The 25,466-nt window shown below is 38.3% G+C and overlaps 1 long non-coding RNA gene across 5 annotated transcripts; it reads left to right on the top strand.

Moving 5' to 3' along the window:
- The first annotated feature begins 249 nt into the window (after positions 1-249).
- LOC136245803 (uncharacterized) lies at positions 250-7,373 on the top strand. Of its 5 annotated transcripts, XR_010696130.1 has the most exons (5): positions 250-376; positions 5,136-5,268; positions 5,440-5,498; positions 6,833-7,043; positions 7,317-7,373. It is a non-coding gene; the product is annotated as an uncharacterized lncRNA (long non-coding RNA). The 5 variants fall into 5 exon arrangements; XR_010696129.1 differs by lacking the exon at positions 6,833-7,043; XR_010696132.1 differs by lacking the exons at positions 6,833-7,043; positions 7,317-7,373 and adding an exon at positions 6,512-6,574.
- Positions 7,374-25,466: the final 18,093 nt, after the last annotated feature.

Genomic DNA, 25,466 nt, shown 5'->3' with positions numbered 1-25,466 from the left:
TGTACTCTGATTGTTCTATTAGAGTACTGGTAATTCATTGGAGGTTGCTGACTGCTCTATTAGATTTAAGGAATTAAGCTCCATGGATCGAAATATCCACCTAGCATGCTAGCGACTCTGCTTTTTACTGTGTATCATGTTGCCTCGAATTCGTCTCTCTATGATTTCACATGCTGACATGATAGGCTAGCCCACGGTAAGAAGGGGCGGCCGCGCCAGATGCAGCTCACGTGTGTAAACAGTGGAGCTATTGAGGGAGCCACTCTGAAGCCACTCGATCTCCTCTGGTCTCGCCATTAGGCTAAATGTAATCGGAGAGGCATATATTGTTCATATGATCCAAGTGGACGGCAATAAGACCGTTCATTATAACCAGGTAAGTTTCACACGTTGTACACATTGCAGTGCGTTGTTAATTATTTGTATTCAATAGTATTAAATTCCCATGCGCAATGAATTCTGTGTATATTGGTATTTATTACTTAGAGGTCCTGCGTGAATGGTGGGAACCCAATAATGTACCCTCTGGTAAATGACAAATATACTTTGTCAACAAGGCATGTTTTCTGGTTGCGTCACAATCTAACCGGGGGCCGAATAGTCTCTACATGTAAAGATTCACTATAGTCTCGCGTAGCGAAACCGCTTTTAATATTTTGTGTGTGGAGGAGAAAAAAAACAAGGAAGTGTGAGGTTAGAACATAAAGGTTTGTGTTTACATGGTAATCAGTAGCCCTTAGAAGCCATGCACGCAGGAGAACTGCAAGAACAACAGTCCTATGCCTAACTCGCTGCCTGCCAATGCAAAACTAATTGTTTAGTAAATCAGATGCTTCCCTTTGAAGCAGACTACATGGTCATCATTAGAGTAAAGGTATTACCTTCACTGAGCTCCATTGCTTGTGTTTGAGCTGACACTGTATTGGCTTCACCAACTGCAGAAGTTCCTGTATGTTGTTATATTATAATAAAGCTTAGAGTAAAGGTATTACCTTCACTGAGCTCTGTTGCTTGTGTTTGCGCTGACACTGTATTGGCTTCACCAACTGCAGAAGTTCCTGTATATTGCTATATTATAATAAAGCTTAGAGTAAAGGTATTACCTTCACTGAGTTCCATTGCTTGTGTTTGCGCTGACACTGTACTGGCTTCACCAACTGCAGAAGTTCCTGTATATTGTTATATTATAATAAAGCTTAGAGTAAAGGTATTACCTTCCGTTGCTAGTGTTTGCGCTGACTCTGTATCAACTGCAGAATTTCTAGTAGTGGTCAATCTCTTGTTCTTGAGGTCTCTAGCCATGTCCATTCGTGTCCAGATTTCACCAGCCTGTAATTTATTGTAAAATTATAAGTTGCTTACAGCAGAAGTTGTGTGCATACACCACTGAAACAGTGCAAGCATAACTGGCAAAGGATCAAGGTACTCTAATAGAACAGTCACTTTCTCTAATAAGACAGTCTAGCTAGAGTCCTTAAATCTTAACTAATATGCTGATATTTGGCACAAATTTCAGGAATAATAATAGCTAACTCAGGAGTAATGTTGAAGCATAATAGACTTAAGCCTAGCCCTTGAGCTAAGATATTTGGTTTCTCCATGTGTATCTGACTGACAGTACATGTATTATGGCACATGCAATGGACCATATTACAAACCTTTCCTACACTTGCAAATGTACTAACCTTTGATATATGTAGTAACTGCCTTGCATACAGGCAGACATACAAACCACAGTTGTAGGTGTCTTCTTGAATAGGCAGATCAAACTAGTTCAAAGTTATGGTATTATGTATTTGGTCTGTGTATCTGCTACCTGTTTGGTGAAGTTCCAACCCATCCAATCAAATGCATGCCCATTCCGGTTTAGGTATTCCACTTCTACCAGGTTTCTAAATTGAAAAAAAAGAAAAACATTTAACTTATAGATTTTATATCATCTGGAATAATGGTGTAAAAAGGAATTGCTTTACACAACTGGTATCAATGGTAAGATTTATTGGTAATCCTGCAAGCTGGATTGCCTAAGGACACTTGAGTAGTTTCCCATAACAAACCACTTGCAATATTCTTAATTACTGGCTCCTCTATTACAACAGTGGTGTGCAATGTAGCATAGTACAAAAGTATGCATATGCTTCCTTAAATCTTTTAACTAATTCACTTTCCCTGGTACCATTCCGTCTTTGCATTGGATCAAGAAAGACCAATACCTTGTTCTGCTGATCCATAAACTAAGAGGCATATTATGTGCATGTAGGTACTTGTTGCATAGAAAACCTACCATTAATGTCCAATGGCTTCCAAGCAAGTTTAGGATGGTAATTACTACATCACTACCTAACAAGTTTTTCTGTAGTTTAATTAATATGAATAATGAAAACATATAATAATAATTTATGTACATACGTACCTTGTGCAAGAATCTTTCTATACGTTTGTACCCATATGTCATGTATAAGTCCCAATAGTGAGACGTCAGCAGACTTACAGAAATTCCTCGCTAAAATCAGCAAATTGTATACTTTCAATTACAATACTTGAAGGCGTCAGTGGATAAAGGAGACATATACCATTTTGGATTTTTCGGTTTTTTAAAAAATGGAATATGTAAAACATGTGAATAATGTTGTTACTAAGTAAACAAAGGTTGAATCAAATTAATTATTTTAACAATTGTCCAAAACATTCTATTTACTGTCCACCATATATGGTCACCTAACTTTTATATAACACCAAGAGTTCATAATATATATACTAAGGAGAGTATCCTACTCTCATATACCCCTGTAGAAAGGCGTATCGTGAAGTTATGAAGTAACGACAAGATGTTGTGGTTTGTGACGTACATGAAGCCGTAAAAGTGCAAGAATCGTTAGCAACGTTTCTCACTTGCGACGCTCAGGATAGCTGTATTCGCGAATGGCCTAGTAAGAAACACCTACGAAGCGGTCTTAACCCATGAAGGAACGATTGTAGTTGGGTGAGAAATGCTTAGAGCTGGAGTTAATTTGGTTGCTAGCGACGTTGGTAGGCACGCGTTCAATCGATACCGTGTTCAACTAATGACATCATTAATTATACAAAGAAAAACGGGCGAACTCAGAAGTGTTATGTCATAACTTCACGATACGCCTTTCTACAGGGGTATATGAGAGTAGGATACTCTCCTTAGTATATATATTATGAGCTCTTGATAACACTTATCCCCTTTTTCCGCTGACCATTTATTGCATCACAGAATCACAGACATAGGAAAGTTTGGAATATAACAGCTGGCTTGTCTGTGACATACGTCGTATCTTGGATTTCCTTCGGAATTAAAGCAGCCCAAGATCAGTGCTCAGTACAGGGCATAATAGTGCATTTTGCAAATTCTACTTAGCCAATTGTATGCTGTAGTAAAAGTTTAGCCTCTTATACCAAGAATTTTTGGAGCTAAAGCCCTACAAAATAGCAACTACAAAAAAACAATAACAGGATTTGTACAGCAATCACATTATATTACAGCTAAAATGGTTGAAATTTATGAAACCTGCATCATTGTAGTGTTATGTAACTGTTCTCTTTTACTACTGTTCTTTAACACAAAATCAACAAAGAAAGATTGATGACATTTGATGGGATGTAAACAAACACCCACATCCAGTGGTCACATTGGCCTGCTGCACTAAAGCATAGAATTGTGATGACCATATAGGCAGATAAGATGATATCCAGGTTTTTACTGTTAGACACAGTCTTCACATAGAGCAAGGTGTTTAGAGTTTTAATATGCAGCTATTTTACCAATTGTAATCACTGTAAAAATTATGTTCTATTTCTGCTGATCCGGTCACATACAGTGTATACATAGTACATACCTGTCTGCATTCCTGCCGTATTAACCAGAAGTAGGCTTCAATAAGCTACATTTTGGATTTACACTATAACAGTACTTTCAGGTAAGTATTTACCTTACCTTGCAATTTAACCACTCAGATGTACTTCTTAGTATATCAAAATCATTTGTTGTGAGCTGAATTTTGTTGATCTTCACGATGGTTTGGCTAGCCTCTATAAAAAAACTTCTTTATGTGGTGGATGTAGTTGGTCGTACATCCCTCCCATCATCATCCATCGGTGCAACTGTAATTTTAGTTGGTCGTACATCCCTCCCATTGGTACAACTGTAATTATCCACAGTAAATTGTACTGAGTGCGTTCAGTTGTGCAGATAATTTTATAGTGTGTGTGGTGCCATTTAGTGTGGTATGTTCTGGTTAAATACTGTGTTTATATTAGATAAACTAACCTCTTTTTTTGGATGAAGAAAAATAATGTCGGATGTCTTTAGCTGTATGTAAAATAGTTTGTATATGTGTATATAAACATCATAAAATTGATACCTAGATAGCTCATGATATCCATCTTACTCCAATGCACACAGCGCCAATCACCTTCAGTATACATACAGATTAAATACATTTAGTTAAATTGCTGTTTGATTTGAGTATGTTATATAAGGGCATTTTAACAGCTTCAGGTATCCGAATGCACTGTACTTCGTTCACTTATCTGAATGCATTTATCACAGGGTTCAGCCCACACTGGTTGGCAGTGGTTCAAAGTGCACATGAGTATTCTAACCCAGGCGTAAAGCCAATGATCGCTAATTGCCAATTTAATAGACCAGGCGCTGCTACCATATAACTGCTAACACATATTTTTGTTAAGTTAATTGTATAAAGCACACAACATTACAAGACATACCACACAACTGGTGATGCTCCTATGTAGTGAAGTGACAACAAGGCTGTTAGTCTCTAAACACATGTAATCCCGCTGCTGCCAGTGTGGTTGGTGCTTCGTGGCGCTTCTTATGCTCCCGCTAGATGCTGCGCATGCTCAATTTCAATTTGTCTGGCTGTGTTGCTTTATGTCTAGCGTGTGTGCATATATATTGTTACCTAATTCCTTTTTCATTAGGTATGATATGATGCATGCTTCATTAGGTAAAATATCATTCATTTAGTTACCAAAATCATTGCTTGTCCCAGCTCTAGTAGTAGTACTACACATATAATGTCACCTGTGATCATTATTGACGATATTGTTGTATGAAATGCTTATAGTTTCTTAACTGCTGTTTTCAGGAGTGGATCCTGAATTTTTCAAGAGGGGATCTCTGAGGTTGAGGTTGGTAAAGGGTAACCCCTTAACATGCAGGGAGAGTACTGCTGAACTAACTCCAGAAGCTTAAGGATGCAGTCGGAGTTGAACATTAAGGTGTGTGCGTGTGTGTGTGTGTGTGTGTGTGTGCTGAGGCAGCATAGCCAAGTGGTTAGGACATTGGCCTAGTGATCGAGAGGTCCTGGGTTCGATTTGTGTGTCACTATACTGTTTTTCTACATCCACAATATTCTCTTTGCCATATACATGTATACACCTTATCCACAGGGATCACTTCATGAATTTCCTTATGCCACGATGCCTCACTCTCATTTTCTCTTTCTCAAGTAAGAGTCTATAAAATTAATTTGTGATACATCACTGTTGCTTAATTTCTTCTACACCCATTGCTCAGTGAAACATGTAAGCCTGTATACGTAGCCTTATCCATTGTGTTGAGTTATGCTTGGCTGAAGGCATCAGTTAGTTAGCTGGTTAGTTTAGAAAATTCAGGAAATTTGTAGTGACTTGTTAGAAGGGTTTAAGGTTACATTTTTGGCCTTGGCTATGCCTAACCAACACACAGTGCCAAATGTTGTGAAGGAAATGTGAGGTTGTTTTTGGATGATATACATCTTCATCCCTACTATGCAGTACTACTGTTCTGTATGTTACCTGTATGTGTTATTATGTACCATACTGTATTAGTGTGTAAATAGATGGCTTGTAAAATATTAAAATCACAAAGAAATCATTGTGATAGTTTTTTCAAGCTTCGCCATCTATCCTGTACTTGCTTCGAAGTTCTCTGCATATTATATTTAGTGACTATTAGCTGGCACGTCTCCAGTGTTGGTGTGCGGTCATTTTGCAGTGGGTATTCCTTTAGAATCCATTGGTCTTCATCACACGTAAAATATCGTCTTGTACGTAAATCCTGTATAGTGCTGTGGACATTCACGGCTTCACATTGTTGTGGAAGTTGGTAATAGAGGCTAGAAGTAGTTGCACTGTGATTCATGTGTGTATTCAGCTTGCGCATGGTTGAATCATCCACCGAGGCATGAGCTTTAGTTGCAATTACTTTACGATGGAGTCCTGCTGATGGGATGATAACGTCATAGTCTTGGCCAATGTTTTGTATGGTCTCACTAATTTTTCGAAATTGATTTCCTGTGTTTGTTAGGAAAAATAAATTTGAGAATTCATCCTTTTGAGGAACCACCTTCCACCTGATCAACTGTAGGTATTGCATCATCATTTTCTCCTGTCCTGGAGTGATTACAATGTTTGCTGGACCCATAGATGAGGCTGTCTTGTGGTGTAATACCTGTATCAAAATTTTTCCATTTATATTTAGGCGTTGTTGAAATTCTGAAATCGTCATATTTGTGATCACACCTGGACGCTGAGCATTTGAGAAAACTATTGCAGCAGCAATGTAAGATATTATCAACATATGGTCAGCTCTAGTCAACATGTTGTTTTCTGCATGCATAAAAGCTGTATTTACTGCAGCAATGACAGCCCTGTTCCGTAGAAAGTCATCAGGATTAGTGGCTTGCTCAACCTATATACGTAATAAAAAAATGTGACATGTTTCTGATAACATTACAGTAATTGGTTACCTGTTTTGCTGATACTAGTGAATGTTTGCGACGCTGCTCCTTTATCCCTTTAGATAAAGACTTGCCCCACTTTGAGAGGTGCATCAAAATTTGATGGGCTCTAGTAAACAGTACAGCATCTGTCTCTGTAGGATTTTCAAAGAACAAGGTGAATTCAATTGCCAGCCGCAATCTACGTATCTTCTCTGAGATTGTAGTTGGAGCTAACTCACAATCTTCTTGGAGATAATCTAGATAAGTCTTTAGATGCTGGAGATTTAGCAGGTAGTCGTAATAATGTTTTCCTGTTTCTGAAAAGTCTCCAATAAAGTTGTAGTAGTTTTTAATTTCTGCCACAATAGCTGTAGCAGATGACTTGTTTTTTCTGCCGCCTGCAATACTTGTCAAGTATTGCATGAAGGTAGAATAATGAAACTCCTTCACTTTCACCCTTAAATATGACACAAATTGTATATCATGTAATTGTAAAATAATGTTTTGCACACGTACTTGAGTACTACTGTGTGCCATATCATCATTAACACTTCTACTCCACAGCCAGTCCCTGGAATTGGATGGGTTTGACCACGTTGGCTGCATAAAGAAAAAGGTACAATTGCTACTGTATGTATTACATGACAACACACACCTTTGTGTGTGTCTATATAAGTTGGATAGTCAATTAACCGATCCAACATATATACATTGGTGTAGTGACTATTTGTTTACATACTGTATTTTTAATGCATGATTCCTTATACATATTAGTACCTTGCGGGCTTTTTCTAGTATTTTGAACCGCTTAGCTTTATCAATGATCTTGTGTGTTTGCAGCAAGTGCTTACTCAATTTCACTAAATTTGAAGCAGTGCATTCTTTTATGGGACACGATCAGCAGTTCCTGTTAGGCTTTTGTTTCTTCACCTTGCCTGTTTGATGGCCACAATTACTATGCATATCTTCTATGCTGTCACTAAGACATCTTTTTTTAATAATATTTGTGGTGGATTTGTTTACACCGCCACTTTCATCCGAAGGTTCCTGTCCAATGGTATTGTTGCATATATCTATGAAATCTTCTTTGTAACTTTCATCCTCGTTTCCTTCAATACTATTTTGTTCAGTTGTACTGTCACCACAGTTATCTATATTGTTGGTGCTGTTTCTGTTGTGTTCCACATTGTTAGGTGTTTCACTTGAATTGCCTTCTCTTTTATAATCATGAACTGGTATACTTTCATCTCTTTTGCTTTCTTGGTTTCCCTCGACATCATTTTCATTGCTAAGGCTGCATTCATCTGATATATCACTTTTCCAATCAAAATAGTCAAAGCTGCTACTTATACTTGTGTGATAGTCATCGCTATCACTTGAATCTTCATAGTAGGATCTTGTGAATGTAATATAATCACCCATGCTTACTATGTTTAGCACATTGCAATCTTTAGAGAGCAAAAATGATAGACATGAAATGCATACAGATTTAGGTACTTTACATGTACATGTATGTATTCACTAACTAGTCAGTTGCCATAGCATGGCAGAGTGTAGTCATATGGTGTGGCCATTAGTTTAGGGTTAGGGTTAGTGTTAGTGGTTGGATTGGGTTCAGCTCCAGAAGAAGCTGGGACCAATCCTGCACCATCCGTCCTGGCGTTTGTTGCCTGTTCTCCAAGGTTTGAGACATTAGATTGTATAGGTTGGCTTTGAGGGGTCACTGGCAACTGCCTTCCACTCCTTAAGATGGTTGGTGGTGGTTGTGTGGACATTACTAAGTAGATTGATTACAATTATATAATTTAGAAACAAAAAAAGGGGGAGTACAAACACACAAGTACACAAGACACATACACAACTACAATTAATATTATACAAGCAGTAAAAACAAAAAAGTTACGTATACAGTTCCAGTTCAGCGGTCAAAAGAAGGACCGGTTTCGACAAGAAGTCTTCATCAGCTTCTTTATTAATAGAATGATTCATATTGCATTAGTTGTTGTTCTTATAGTTGAGGAGTTGTCATGAGGTCAGGGTCAGTTTGTTGTTTTTTTATTTTTTGTTTTTATTTAACACGTTCAGTCCAAAGGGTACTTTAGTTTTCATCAATTGAATATATTCCATTTTTTTAGCTTTTCTGGCTCTCATATCCTTTACCTGGTCTATGATGGTAATTGTAAATATTTCAAAGGTTGCATTGTGTTTCTTCAGATATTCATAGATAGGTCTATCCACTGCGGTTTTCTGTGTGTTCCTGTGTCTTTTCATCCTTGCTCTTACACTGGTACCGGTTTCTCCGATATATTGTTTCCCACACTTTGTACAGTCCAATAAGTAGATTGCCCCTGTGGTATCACATGAGTAGATAGTCTCTATTGGGTATCTGATCTTAGTTTGGTGGCTGTAAAAGTAGCTCCTAGGTGCAAGTTGTTTACACATTCCACATTGTCTATGTCTACATTCGATATTCTTAGCTGGCCATAAGATTTTTGGCAAACTAGGAGGTTGATGAGTGTTGGTATCTGTTTCGATTGTCCCTTCTAACTTGGCCTTGGTAATTCGATGTCCTATGTTAGTTCCCAGGTATATGCTACTCTTGGTGTTCTAGGTAAGAGTATTTTTCTGGTGTTCTCATCATTAGCAAAAATTCCCCAGTTTTCTTCCAATACTTTCTTCATTGGTAAATTTCTATCAAAGTCACAGACCATAGTTACAAATTCACTTTCACTTGCCTGTCTGTCCCCTTGCAGTTTCTCATCTCTGGATTCAAAGGGGATGATATTCTTGTCCACAACTTTCTTAGGAAATTGTCTATCCTTAAATTTAGTTTTTAGCATATCCATGGTGGCTTCATAACCTTCTTTCTTACTACTGTTTCTGAGTATTCTTGTATTTTCCCCGGTAACAATTGCTCCATAAATTGATTGGGGTGGTATGAGTCGCCCCTGATGTATGAGAATGTGTTTGTCTTCTTAAAATGTGGAGTAACGAAAGCTCTTCCCTCTTCTATATGAACATTAACATCTAAATATGGTAAGGTAGTAGGGGATGCTTCGAAAGTAAATTTAATTGATGGATGTACTTGGTTTAAATGTTCCTTGAATGTATTGAATTCTTCCAAAGGGGCTGACCATATTAAAATTATATCATCAAGGTATCTTCTATAATACGTTGGTTGTACAGGGTAGTTAAAGATGTGTTCCATTTCCAAGTTAGGGTTATATTACAGTAAAATAAGGGCTCGTCCCAAAGGCTCCAAACAGTGGAGACATTCAGTTGTGCTCAGCTGAAGTGGCAAAGGAATCATATTGCACAGATGCATTAGTCAGTTGTTGACCAAAGCGTGAGCTTGGTAGCTGTATAGTAACAGAGATTGTATTTCTTTAGTAGCTCAATGTTGTTTTGATATATACATATATATATATACCTCAGATTGTGGTATTATAATTTTAGCTCAAAGTGGGTATAGGCAACTATGTACCTATCCTGGGTTATGGTATGTAACTGTGTGCTGGTGGCTATTATAGTCTCACCAGGTGGGAGTGCCACTCACACAATTTTCACTATTAAAATTTTGGTTTATAGCTGTATGGCCATATGTGTAGTTGTATTATTTGACTGGCAAGTTTAATTCGTCGTGTAATAGCTACACGGAGACCAAATGGGTTGAGAATTTCCCATTATAAATATCCATCGTACTGGTCACGACCGGTTTCGTTTCTGCTCTATGCCGCAAACTCATCAGGCAACCTTAGATGCGGATTTAGTATTGCCAGAGTAGTGTTGTACTACTTTATGGTGAAGAATTGGTAGTCCGGTATGAGATACTCGGGCCGACGCGTTATGTAGCGTCTGACGTCACGGCGTGGGGACGCTATTGTTTCTGAGTGTTTTGAAGTGGCAAAACCACGTGATATGGTGACACTTGTTGATAACACTTATTCCAAGTTTTAGAATATGTAAAATTGTAGTTTGTATCACAAGATTGGGGGTTTATCTTGTCATAGTGTCAATATACTCAGTGTGTTAGCTATAGAATTAGACTGAAACACCTTTGTATGAGCTAGCCTGACTGCGTATAGCTAGCTAGGTATAGTTATAGTTAGGTTAGAACACAGGGGGTCTGGAGATTATGTTAGGGCAGTGAGTAGACAGATCACGCGAGTACAAGTTAGGTTAGGACTGTGTGAAGGCAGATCACGTGATTACTAAGTTAGAGTTAGGTGTAGGGTTTGGATTAGACAATGGTCACATGAGACACTCTTAGAGCTAGGGTTAGAGCTGAGCAGTGAATTATTTTGCTGTGTGCTGAGTTGCCTATGGTATGAATTGCAGTGAGAGAAGTGTTGCATCGTATTGTTGTTTTGTTATATTGTAAGTATGACATGCTTGTGGTGTCATGGGTAGCTACCCATTGTTATGTAGCAGCATTGATAGTGTAGTACGTAAACGAAAGCAACAATGTCATTGTCAGACATATAATACTGGTTGTATTCACTGCCAAAAGAATGCACATCTGTATAAGTTCAGAGTGCGATAGGGTAGTTGCAGCATAGATATGGTCAAGGAGTGTCATTTGTAGAATTATGTAAGTGCATGCCATTTTTATTCTGCCTGCAGTGTTTCAGGAGTTTGTGGTAACTGCCATTTTATTGTGATGTTTTTATTCTGCCTGCGGTGTTTCAGGAGTTTCTAGTAACATAGCATCTAATCCAAAACAGCCAAGCTGTAAAAACAGTGTGCGGCCCTCAGAAAGGCTATGGTGAAAAAAGATGTGAAATCCAAGGTGGCGGCCAAGAAATGGCTGTGATGGTAGGTTAATGGTAAAAATTTTAATAACGACAATTCAGGTGAATTTTTGTGCCGCTTCACAAAATTTACCTAAATTGTCATTATTAAAATTTTTATCATTAACCTACCATCACAGCCATTTCTTGGCCGCCACCTTGGATTTCACATCTTTTTTCACCATAGCCTTTCTGAGGGCCGCACACTGTTTTTACAGCTTGGCTGTTTTGGATTAGATTTCATTTCTTTTTGTATTTGTATACCCCAAAGCCGGCCTATGGCCAGCTTTGGGACTTTTTTAACCTATTTTTTTTTCTTTACTACAGGAAGAAGAAAAGATGAAGTAGATGTACTTTAAATATTTTATCAGTAAATGTATAAATTATATATACTGTATAATACATATGTGACCGGATTTGTGAAAAGGGGTCTTCCACACACATCCAATTTGCCAACTTTGACAATTGATAACTTCAGATTGGAAAGAGCTATTGCCTTGAATTTTGGACAGTGGTGAGCACCACTATAGCTGAATAGATGGTGAAATTTTCAGGTTAATATGTTACTTGAACACTGAGTTATGGTCTCCAACGTTTACGGAATTGGATGTGTGTGGAAGACCCCTTTTCGCAAATCCGGTCACATAATATTATATTGATTACAGAAATCTCCATGGTGGTTTCTTTGTAACTGAACACTCTACAAGGTGACTTCTTCTAATTGCTCTCTCTACAGGGTGAATTGTTTGTAGCTGAACGATCTACAAGGTAACTTCTTCTAGCTGATCTCTCTACAGGGTGATGTGTTTGTAGCTGAATTCTGTATAGGTGATTTGTTTGCAGCTGAGCTCTTTACAGAATGGTTTCTTTGTAGCTGAACTCTCTAAAAGGTAACTTCTTCTAACTGATCTTTCTACAGGGCAATTTGTTTCTGGCAGAATTTTCTACAGGGTGATTTCTTTGCAGCTGAACTCTCTACATGGTGGTTTCTTTGTAGCTGAACTCTCTACAAGGTAATTTCTTCTAGCTGATCTCTCTACAGGGAGATTTGTTTGTAGCTGAACTATCTACAAGGTAACTTCTTATAGCTGATCTCTCTACAGTATGATTTGTTCGTAATTGAATTCTGTACAGGTGATTTGTTTGCAGCTGAGCTCTTTACAAAATGGTTTCTTTGTAACTGAACTTTCTCCAAGGTAACTTCTTCTAACTGATCTTTCTACAGGGTGATTTGTTTGTAGCTGAACTATCTACAAGGTAATTTCTTCTAGCTGATCTCTCTACAGGGTGATTTGTTTGTAGCTGAATTCTGTACAAGTGATTTGTTTGCAGCTGAGCTCTTTACAGAATGGTTTCTTTGTAGCTGAACTCTCTACAGGGTGATTTGTTTGTAGCTGAAATCCCTACAAGGTAACTTCTTCTAGCTGATCTTTCTACAGGGCGATTTGTTTGTAGCTGAGTTCTCTACAGGGTGTTTGTTTGCAGCTGAATTCTCTACATGGTGGTTTCTTTATAGCTGAACTCTCTACAAGGTGACTTCTTCTAGCTGATCTCTCTACAGGGTGATTTGTTTGTAGCTGAACTCTCTACAAGGCGATACTTCTAGGTGAATTCTCTACAGGATTCCTTGTTTCTAACTGAACTCTCAACAGGGTGATCTGTTCATAGCTGAACTTTCTACTGGGTGATTTGTTTGCAGCTGAACTCTCTAAATGGTGGTTTCTTTGTAGCTGAACTCTCTACAATGTGACTTCTTCTAGCTGAACTCTCTACAAGGTGACTTGTTTCTAGCTGATCTCTCTACAGGGTGACTTGTTTCTAGCTGAACTCTCTACAGGTGATTTGTTTGAAGCTGAACTCTCTACATGGTGGTTTCGTTGTAGCTGAACTCTCTACAAGGTAACTTCTTCTAGCTGATCTTTTTACACTGCATATTTGTTTGTAGCTGAGTTCTCTACAGGGTGATTTGTTTGCAGCTGAACTCTCTACATGGGAGTTTCATTGTAGCTGAACTCTCTACAATGTGACTTCTTCTAGCTGAACTCTCTACAGGGTGACTTGTTTCTAGCTGAACTCTCTATAGGTGATTTGTTTGCAGCTGAACTCTCTACATGGTGGTTTCTTTGTAGCTGAACTCTCTACAAGGCAACTTCTTCTAGCCGATCTTTCTACAAGGTGATTGAGTTTTTTGCAGCTGAACTCTTTACATGGTGGTTGCTTTGTAGCTGAACTCTCTAAAAGGTGACTTCTTCTAGCTAAACTCTCTACAGGATGATTTGTTTGCAGCTGAACTCTCTACGTGGTAGTTTCTTTGTAGCTGAACTCTCTACAATGTGACTTCTTCTAGCTGAACTCTCTACATGGTGACTTGTTTCTAGCTGAGCTCTCTACAGGGTGACTTGTTTGTAGCTGAACTCTCTACAGGGTGATTTGTTTGTAGCTGAACTCTCTACAAGGTAACTTCTTCTAGCTGATCTTTCTACAGGGTGATTTGTTTGTAGCTGAACTCTCTACAAGGAAACTTCTTCTAGCTGATCTCTCTACAGGGAGATTTGTTTGTAGCTGAACTCTCTATACATGATTTGTTTGCGGCTGAATTCTCTACATGATGGTTTCTTTGTAGCTGAACTCTCTACAAGGTAACTTCTTCTAGCTGATCTCTTTACAGGGTGAATTGTTTGTAGCTGAACGATCTACAAGGTATAACTTCTTCTAACTGATCTCTCTACAGGGCTCTCTACAAGGAAACCTCTTTTAACTGAGCTCTGTACAGGGTGAATTGTTTGTAGCTGAACTATCTACAAGATAACTTCTTCTAGCTGATCTCTCTACAGGATGATTTGTTTGTAGCTGAACTATCTACAAGGTAACTTCTTCTAGCTGATCTCTCTACAGGGTGATTTGTTTGTAGCTGAATTCTGTATAGGTGATTTGTTTGCAGCTGAGCTCTTTACAGAATGGTTTCTTTGTAGCTGAACTCTCTACAAGGTAACTTCTTCTAGCTGATGTATCTACAGGGTCACTAGTTTGTAGCTGAATTCTCTACATGGTGGTTTCTTTGTAACTGAACTATCTATAAGGTGACATCTTCTAGCTGATCTTTCAACAGAGTGATTTGTTTGTAACTGAACTCTCTACAAGAAAACTTCTTCTAACTGATGTCTGAACAGGGTGAATTGTTTGTAGCTGAACTCTCTACAGGGTGATTTGTTTGTAGCTGATCTCTATACAGGTTACTTATTTCTAACTGATCTCTTGAATTCTGTTCAGGGTGACTGCTCTATTAGGATGACTGCTCTATTAGAGTATCTTGATCTCGCACTTGCTACACCAAGTTGGATTTCATGTTATAACTCCGTGGCTTTAAGTCTGATTCTGTAGGCGTGACAACATATTGGTGTTATTTTTCGTGCATAATCGCTCATAACTCTTTGCCTGTTTATGGTATTCCAGCCAAAGTTGGTACCGAGATGTGCCTTTATACCCCCCTTCTGTGTGCCAAATTTCAAGGCAATCGGATAACGCGTTCGCGTTTATAGCAGTTTTTGTAAGTGTGCGAAAAGAGGAAGAAAAATAAGAAGAAAAAAAAATGAAGAAACTAAGCCAATTTTTGAAGTCGCATATCTCAGGAATGCCTGAAGCGATTTCGCTCAAATTTGGAATGTGGAGTACTGAAGTTGGAGGGAATGTACACAGCAAAATTTGTCTTGTTTCATCAAGGCAGCACAGAGCTACGGAGGTGCGAAAATTGCGTTTTCTTTCTTCCTGTCAATATACTCACGGGGTTGCGCGCCGGCTTCTTGGGCCGCACATTACTGAGCATATAGCCCCAGTTGACGTGCAGTTTACTTCAGTATGTGTATAGCTACAGCTATATAGAGATTGTAAAGTAAAACAGTTACAGTGAGCTCTGGGATGGTCAGTTCATTGATTTCTTGTAGAAGTTGAGTGCTGTTCTCTAGAATTTGCGGTAGAGTCTTAACAATTGGCTTCAATAGGATATCCATAAAATGGGATAGGTTGCTTGTGGGTGAGTTAAATGATGAGACAATTGGTCGTACTGAGATGGGATTTTTGTGAAGTTTTTTAAGAAAGTATATTATAGGGGTTCTAGGATCTGTAGGAGGTCTGATGTGGTCATAAGTGTCTTCTTCTAGTAAGCCTTTGTTTAGTGCATCTTTGAGAAATTTGTTAATGGTATCAGTGATTTTTCTGTTGATGTCTTCTGGTAATGGTTGATATATGTCTGGGTTGTTAAGATGTTTCAGTCCATCATGGATGTATCTTTCAGTGGTTTCTACTACTATGGTGTCTCCTTTGTCAGCTTTTTTAATTATGATGTCTTTTCTTTTCCGAAGATTGTTTAGAGTAGTCCGTTCTGCTATAGTCAGGTTATCTTTAGATTTGGTTTTGTTGTTGAAAATGTCTGTAGCTGTTTCAATAGTGGTATCCTTGTATTCCTGAATGTTAGGGTTAGTGGTTAGGTTAGGGTTGCAATAATTAGGGTTAGCTTTAGGGTTAGGGTTCAGATTAGGTTTGGTCTTGAAGAATGGGTTGGTAGGCAGAGTGTAGTCATATGGTGTGGCCATTAGTTGCAAGTGTTCTGTTAGTGAATCAATGTCTTTAGTAAATGTTTTAATGTTATTAGTTCTGGTAGGGGCAAATTTCAGTCCTTTGTTTAGAAGTGATAGTTCCTTGTTGGATAGGGTTGCTGGTGGTATGACTATGACATTGAGAAAATCATGTCTTGTACTATTTTCGTTACTATCTCTATGATTGTATTTCTGTCTGGCACGGTATTGTTGTTTCCGATTCTTACATTTTCTGGGGCATTTCTTGTTGGAAAGATTCCTCTGTTGTTTGGGTTCGTGGCTGCTGCATAAGTCATTGGTGGTGGCTGTGGCAATGGTGGTTGTCTCAGTAGTGGTTGTTGTTTTAGTTGTGATGGTGGTAGTCTCAGAGGTTGTTGTTGTTGTCTTGGTCTTTCTTGTACATTGGGCAGGCGGTGGTTGTTCTGCTGATGGTAGTTTAAATGCTGTTGTTGTCTTTGTGGTGGTCTATTTTGCTGCTTAGTTGTCTTAGTAAATGTTTCGCTTCTCTTCACGTGTGTATCTAGTTTAGCAATCTTCTTATTCCTTTTCTCTTTTAGGGTGTGCTTTAGTTCTCGTATTGGTTTGTCAATTTCCTCTGCTTTCTTCTGAATGCTTAAATGTGGATTGTTGGTCTGCAGTTGTTCTAGTTTCTTGACATATGTATTGGATTTATGGCACAGAGTAGAGAAAAGTTCTTTGTAGTGTTCAATGATTGCTTGAACAATGTCTATTTCAGCATTCATCTGTATTTGTCGAACGTGTATTCTTAAGTCTTCTGTTTCATCAATGACATTGTACTCTTTGTTCCATTGTAAGCCAGTTGGGATTGTGTATTCCTTAAGCGATTGTTTTAAGAAGTTTATGTGATGTTCCACTTTCACTGTTTTGCTTTGATTGATCTTGTAAGCAGTGAGTAGTTGGTCTGGATTGGTTGTCTGTAGCTCTGGTACTGTCTCGTTGATGTCCATCTGAGGGCTTAGGGTTATTGTTAGGGGTGTGGCTATCATCTGTCCTGGTTGCTTGTTTGGCCTTCTTACTTACTTTATCTTCTATACATTCTACTGAAGTTGATCTATCTCTTTTGCTTCTGTCAATCTGTCTCTCTGGGGGTTGTTCTTCTTGGGGCTGTTCTTGTGGCATCTTGACTTCTGGGGGGTGTTCTTCTGGGATCTGTGATTGAGTCTGTTCTTCAGTGGGCTTCTCTTTAGCAGCCATTATACTTGATGCCATAGGGATCTCCATAAGGGCAGGCGATTTATTTAACCTGTCTATAGCTGCTCTCTGTTTCCTTTCTCTCCAAGTTAGTTTTGTCACATACTTATCCATCTTGAGTACTTACAGTTAGAACAAATAGTAATGAGGAATAACAATACAACAAAGACAATACTTTATTAACAGCAATAAAAAACACTCTAACAGAAAACCGGTTTTGGCCTAAAGCCTTCTTCAGTTCTGTTGTGTATGTGTGTGTGTGTTTCTTATATAGGTATGAAGTGGCTGAGTCATTAGGAACGTGTCAAATCAGGAACTGGCTTAGTCATCAGAACGTGTTTGATCAAGAAATGGCTTACTTTGCTAGAAGTGTTCTCAAATCTGCAGTGGCTGGTAACATTTGACTTAATACATTCTGCACTATGTTGGTTATCAATTCTATGAGGTTCTTGTCAGGCTTTGCTTGTTGAAGATCTGTGTTTGGTTGATGATTTGTTGGTGAGGAGATTTGTTGATCAGTGTTTGGCTTCATAGTTACAGCTGCTGCATAGGTCTTGGTTTTAGATTGTTGTTGAGGTAGTTGTTGTTTTGGTTGTGATGGATATCTTGATTATTGTTCTTGATAAGAGTGTTGGTATCGAGGTTGCTTTCTGGTGTCTGGATGCTTAAATTTTCTAGGTTCATTCCTCTTGTTAACATAATTCTCTGTTCTCTGTATATGTGTCTGTAGTTCTTTCATTTTCTTGTCTCTCTTTCCTGTTAATTTCTCATGCATGGTTTCGATTGGTTGGTCAATAGATTCTATTCTCTTTTCTGCATCTGGGATAGTAGGTGTTAATTATTTTATTCTTTAGGGTTAGGGTTAGGGTCCCAACCTTGGACCATTTTGACCAGTTATAGTCATTTTGTCCATATTGTCCATATTGAGGACCAATTTGTCCATTTGTTGGACCGATTTGTCCACAACTTTCTTTTATGTTCTGTTAACAATAAAATTGACTTTTATACTTGTATATTGGTAATGTTGTATTGAATGATTTTTTGATATAAAATTATAGTTGTTATTTATGAATTTGTGGAACATAGTAGATTTAAAAGATCTATGGCTTTTGTGATTATAGTGCAATCGTGTTACTTCATGCATTAACTACAAAAAGTTAAATTTCATATTTCTGATTGTATATTGAGATGTCTTTGATGTGGATATTACCATAATTCTATACATATTAATTTTTACACAGGTGAACATGGCAAAACCACAATTATCTCATGATCGATGATTTTTATACTTACAGTATTTAGTTTTTGTATCTATACTTGAAGTATTACTGTTGTAAACACTGAGCAATTGTGTGTAATTGTGATATGCATTAATTTTATGTACAATATAATGTATTTAGTGTGATTGCTGGGATTAAAAATTGTATTAATTCTGCCTGAGTTTGATAGAAATCCCACACACATATCAACACACATACTAGCCTTTCAAGCAAAGAAAACTTGTGACCCTATTTTGGAAACCATACATTTTGTTATAATATACATTGGTAAAATTCCTTTTTTATGGCTAAAATGAAGCACTGATTCAGGGGCGGATCTAGGATTTATAAAAGGGGGGGGCTAATTCAAAGTACTAATCTCTTGGGTAAAGCACACATAGCATGCTGGAACTAGGGGGGTCTGGGGGCATGCCCCCCCAGGAAAATTTTGAAAACTAGATGCTAAAACACTGCAATTTGGAAACATTTCCACATAAAATTCATAATATTTTCTGCCTGTAGGTATTTTATATACTGCCTTTAGATTATAGGTATGGCTCTCTGAAGCATTTTGTTAATGGAAAGTTTGGGTAGGTACAGACAACCAAGTACATGATGCACCCCTCTCACAATTGCACAACACTGAATAGGTACATGTTAGAATAATAATGTTGAAAGTGGAAAATTTTGAAATTTGAACAATACAAGATTAAATCTGAGAGCATTTTCAATGGAAATTGTGTACCTGAATTAAGTATTGCCATACATATCAACTACACAAGTAGATGAATGAAGCTCTTTAAACAGACCAATTCACTTCATTGTATGTATAGGTGCAGGCAGATTTGGAAAAATTCCATAACAGAACCAACTATTAGATTGCCAGCATGGTAGGCATTATTTTAAAAAGTATGAATGCAAGTCTGATAGAGTTTGCTTGCAAACTGAAAACCGCCAGACCCACTCAGAATTTAAGATCAAGCCATATGGGGTACTCGTTGAATCTGACTCCTTTAAAGAGAAAAACAGTTAAATTTGACTAGGCCACAACCACCAAACAACTTATGGAGAATGGTGTACCAAAAGATGAAGCCATCACCAAAGTTAAGCAGGTAGCTGCGGAGGCACACCAGGAGAGATTGAAACTGACAGATCACCCAGAAAAGGAAAGACGACTGAGGCCCAAAAGAGAAAAGTCAAAAGAAGCAGAGAACATGACTACAGAAGAAATAACCACATACTTTTTCTCTAATAAACACTGTACTGTAGGGTGTATCCATTCACTTGACTGGACTGCTGGACAGGATGGATTACTGGACTGGAGTATAGTATAAGAGCCAAATAAGGGTGTTTTCAAGGACAGCAAGTGCAGGTAACTACTTTATAGCAGAGTGTGTCATTGAGAGTATTGCTTATATAGTATTCTCTAGAGCAGTGTGTTAAGTTTCATCATAATTGGTGTTTTATTAAGTATGTTGGTGTACTAGAAGTCCTTATAAAACGTACATCTGAGTCACGTTTGTGGACGTGGGTTTGTAGAGTGTAACAGGGTTTTGTAGCACTTAATAAGCTCACGAGTGGTGTGGTACATGGGGGCGGCCTGCCACTCTTCCGGAATATAAAACCAATGGACTTGCTTCAATGGACTGTAGCACTCAAAGGAAGCACAGCAAGACTTTGAGCTTTGGGCTTATTGTAGGAGGCTTGGCAAATCTTTGAAATGGTAGTTTTAGTCCATACAAAGATAATATTTACTTCGTTATGAAAGTTTGAATGGTAGCGTTTGTATGGCTTCAAAAAACCCTAGCACCCTTAAGAAGCGCAAGGTATGTTATTGTTGTAAACTAAACGAAGTACGTGTAATATAGTTAAAAATATAAATTCTTACCTGTAATTTGCTGTTTTCTGAGGAATAATTTTATGGGTATATATTACAATCTTCTTCATAATATGTATGCATAAGATTTAACATGTGTATGTGAGTTGTTCTATTCACTTTGTGTTAGGGAGAAGATATTGAGAGTAGTGATAGTGGGGATAGTGAGAATGGTAAGAATTTACTATGATCCCAATTAGTGACTATGTGTTTATAACATCAGAAAGATGCAGTGACATTGAATCCAAAGCACAAGGTAGATCTAAAGAAGTACTATGCTAATAAGCCACTATGCAATTTTTAGAGAAAAACCCAACTGCACATCCAATGGATAGTGACTTTTCTTATGACGAAAGCTGCACAGATGATAAAGTCTGATAGTTGAGCATACATATTTATGCTTTACAACCTTGCATATAGGTGGCATTGATATGTTTTGGTCATATAATAAGTAAAACATCTTGGTTATTGACATGAGTCTAAGGCAAATGTGTTGATAACTAAGATATTCTATTATGACTGCTGTGATACAACTGCTGTAGTCTTTGACTAGATGGTGATTAGTTTGTAGTTAACTCACCACAGAGCGACTTGTAACCTACTGTAACTAAACTCTCTACAGAAAGAATTGCAAGTTAACTCAATTTTCTACAGGATAGTTTTCTTGTAGGCTAGAAACAAGTCACCCTGTAGAGATTTCAGCTAGAAACATGTCATCCTGCAGAGAGATTAGTTGCACAACAACTCACTAACAAATCACCCTCACCCATCTGTTCTCTCTGCAGGGTGATTGTTTCTAGCTGATTTGTTTCAAGCTGATCTTTCTACGGGTGCTTTGAAATCTAGCTGATCTCTCTACAGGGTTACTTGTTTGTAGCTGCTCTCTCTACAGGTGACTTGTTTCTAGCTGATTTGTCTACATGGTGACTTCTATCTGGGTGTACTCTCTACGGGGTGACTTCTCTCTACCTCTATACAGAGTGATTTGTTTTGAGCTGATCTCTCAACAGGATGACTTACTCTTTGCAGGGTAACTGGTTTCTAGTTGATCTCTCTACAGGGTGATTTATTACTAACTAAATACTGTACAGGGTGATTTGTTTCTAGCTAATCTCTCTTCTGAGAGATTTTTGTTTGTAGCTGAGGGTGACTTGAAAAGTATACTCTCTACAGTGTGCTTTGTTTTCAGCTTGTCTCTCTACAGAGTGATCCTTTTATAGCTGATTAAAGGTGCTTTATCTGATGATGTATTTGGACTGATTTGTTTCAAGCTGATCTTTCTACGGGTGCTTTGAAATCTAGCTGATCTCTCTACAGGGTTACTTGTTTGTAGCCGCTCTCTCTACAGGTGACTTGTTTCTAGCTGATTTGTCTACATGGTGACTTCTATCTGGGTGTACTCTCTACGGGGTGACTTCTCTCTACCTCTATACAGAGTGATTTGTTTTGAGCTGATCTCTCAACAGGATGACTTACTCTTTGCAGGGTAACTGGTTTCTAGTTGATCTCTCTACAGGGTGATTTATTACTAACTAAATACTGTACAGGGTGATTTGTTTCTAGCTAATCTCTCTTCTGAGAGATTTTTGTTTGTAGCTGAGGGTGACTTGAAAAGTATACTCTCTACAGTGTGCTTTGTTTTCAGCTTGTCTCTCTACAGAGTGATCCTTTTATAGCTGATTAAAGGTGCTTTATCTGATGATGTATTTGGACACACAAACATTTTAGCTGTAGATGATATATACCAATTACCACCAGTGCTACAACCTATGTTGTTTGATACAACATCAAATGCATATGCTTCTTTGTACAATTCTGGTTATTTGTGGAAGGATTATTTCAAGTTGTTCGAATTGACAGAAACAGTGCATCAATAGAATAACACAATGTTTGCAAATCTGTTGTGTTGTATTAGAACATCACAATGTACAGAAGATGATTATATGTTATTAAAGTCTAGGGAATCGAAGTTTCTATTCATGATGCAACTTACCCAAAATGAGCATTTCATCTATTCAGAGCAAATGCTGATTTTGATCAATGCAACAATGAATTGTCAATGTCCAGACAATACTTCACTGCAAGTCTATGAAACTGTGATGACATATATTTTTTGTGTTAAATTAACAACAGTGTCATTACATATGTAACACATTACGTAATATAACGAACTACGCTATAAAAACAGGTAATATAACTCAACTTACTTTACTTGCAAATATAGTTACTGTAATGAATCTTAATATTATTACTACAAGGAACGGAAATTACTAATCTCGTTAGTAATCCACTGAGTAACGCCTAGCCACAACGAAGTAATGAAGCCTACTGAATGAAGTTTGTTCACCAGTTTCTTACTTATAACCAATATTTGTACATTGTCCAACAATGCAATTGTATCACGTGATATGGTGGTAGTTTCACACGTGACAGCTTAAAGGGGTGAAGCTCTAGTTTACTGGCGAAGCTGTTCAAGTGTCAAGCAATACGTAATTAATCATGCGCACAATATCACGTCATATATTGTTTCCGTTTTATAAGATGGCGTATTGTGATACCGAATTGCTGCGAGACAGCTTTAGTAGTCGGCCTGACGATGACACAGAGGAGGTTAAACCAATGCTAGTTACCTTTATTTATTTGACATTTGCTTACTAGGAATCAGATCCAGAAAGACATTTACATCTTGTGTGCCCGTGTAAGCGTAAAGGCTGCCCGTGCAAGGCAGCTGGTGTGCACTGCAATTCTGCTTGTCGATGTGGAAGCAGGCGTGCTCCTTGCAAGAATAAGGTAAACGTACGCTTGAGCTGTGTGTATTTCTTGTATACTCGTTTGCTTCTTAATACGTAGCCATTGCAATGAGCTGGTTTAGAGACACTGGAGAGTAACCCATCTACGTTGCAAGTAGTAAGGGTTACAGAATTGGAGGTAAATTGTGAATATTGCACAATTTAAAATTTATATACTTATTTGTAGTTCAAGTATAATGAAATGATTTATGTATCGTAAGTTATGTTATGATTTCTTACAGGATTATGTAGCAACCATGGACCTGGAGGTATACCATTAGGTTATAAAGAATACCTTTCGAAGTAAGGAGTTACTGCGGTCAGTGATGAACGGTGGGCCACAAGATGATCAGCTGCAACCTTCTAATCTACCTGGATGGTGTATATGTGGTAGATGCCGCCCTATGCCCCTACCAGTGGAAGATATGTGCTGTAGGAAGCGCCCCTGTATTACAACGCAAGACTTTTTCCAGTCAGCTGTGTTGGACATGACTGTTGTATCAATAGCCATTGTCAATCGAAGTGATTTATTCGCAGATGACCTTGACTATAGTCCTTCTGGGTACAGAAAGGCTGTGTATCGTCAGTAGGTGTTGTGGAATTATGGCTACCTCATTTCCTGTTCACTCTTGTTGGAGCACATTAGTTCGCAAGCGACACCCATGACTGGGCAAATTTTTTAGGGCGTCCAACCATTCCAAGATGGCTGATAGAACCTGGATTAGAACTGGTGGTAATGTTGGCTACGATTTCCACCATTTTCACGCACAAGGCTACTTCATCACATCTCACACCACTCAGAGCTGGCTTGACTTGGTGATCTGGACAGTTATACATCAAATGTCCAAATTTCCCACATTTCTTGTCACCCCTCCAGTTAGTTTGACTCCTTCCTGTATCAGTTTTGGTTGCACTACTAGGTGGCCTGTCACGACCTTTCCCCGTAGGTAGGATCTTCTGTGAATGCACATGGGACAAAGGTGGTATCATTGAATCCTTTCTGTATAGCCTGACGCTTTTGCCTCCAAAAATATCATCTGAAAGTAATCTTCATCATACTGCTTGCTTACACTGTCCTCATGTTGATCCATAACAGTTACTAGGTATCTTGTTCAATATTGAACCCTTGTGTTTCTGTTAATTTCTTAATTCTTTCTTGTAATTGGCTCACCAACTACAAGTAGCACACGTACAAGATTCAAAATAACGTGCGGTCATCGGTCTTTTTCCATGCATATTATAACCATTATCGCCCAATAAAAAATTGTGTGGCTATGACTGCTGCTCAAATTTGTTGGGTACTGATATCTACGACCTGAACCCTAACAAGCCAGTGTTAGTCACCACAGGGGCCCAGGAACTCTAACAGCAACACCAAGGCTTCAGGAGGTGGCTCATGACAAATAAAGATCTGGCAGAGGAAACCACTAATGAGGGTGAGCCTAATAACGATTCTGTAGATGATTCTGTAGATTCAGTAGAAATGGAGGCCACTGAGCTAAGGAGGGAGGAACCTCCCAGAGTAGAACCCCAGGAGTCTGATCCTCTACAAGCTAATGTGGGTGATATAAAGCAGTGGCAGGCCATGGACCCCACATTAGCTAGAGCCCGAGAAGAAGCTGAGGACAGTGAAAGTGATGCTCTGGTTGGTTTCTATTATCAGAATGAGCTATTGTACCGGAAATGGAGACCAGAAGGCTCAGTACAAGGAGATGTGAGGGTATGCCAGTAGCTAGTGCTACTACAACAGTGCTGACAGGCTGTACTACGTTTGGCCCATGATGTACCAATGGCAGGACAAATGGGGATCTCCGGGACCAAGGATCGTATCCTACAACACTACTACTGGCCTGATATTTTTTCTATACTGCAGGACATGTGAGGCTGTGATGAAGTGATTTATTATGCTCCCCATTTGTATGGAGATACAGATATGCACAATAACAATAACCAAACATGAACACATACAGTGGAATGTGTATGTTAAGGACACCTTGGGACCGACCAAAAGTTTCCTGATTATCAAGGTATCCTGATTTTCCAGATCAGTTTACATACTTAAGGATATTTTGGGACTGTTACCAATTGTCCACCCTGTCCATATTTTTGAGTGTCCTGGTTAAGGTGGCGGTTACCTCACAATTTCCGGTTTGAAGGATATTTTTAAAATTCTGTTATAAACAAATTTGGAGAACT

The sequence above is a fragment of the Dysidea avara genome, chromosome 15, assembly GCF_963678975.1.
Source record: "Dysidea avara chromosome 15, odDysAvar1.4, whole genome shotgun sequence".
Taxonomy (NCBI): domain Eukaryota; kingdom Metazoa; phylum Porifera; class Demospongiae; order Dictyoceratida; family Dysideidae; genus Dysidea; species Dysidea avara.
Note: the sequence above shows the minus strand (reverse complement) of the source record. Positions and strands in the feature narration are given on the sequence as shown.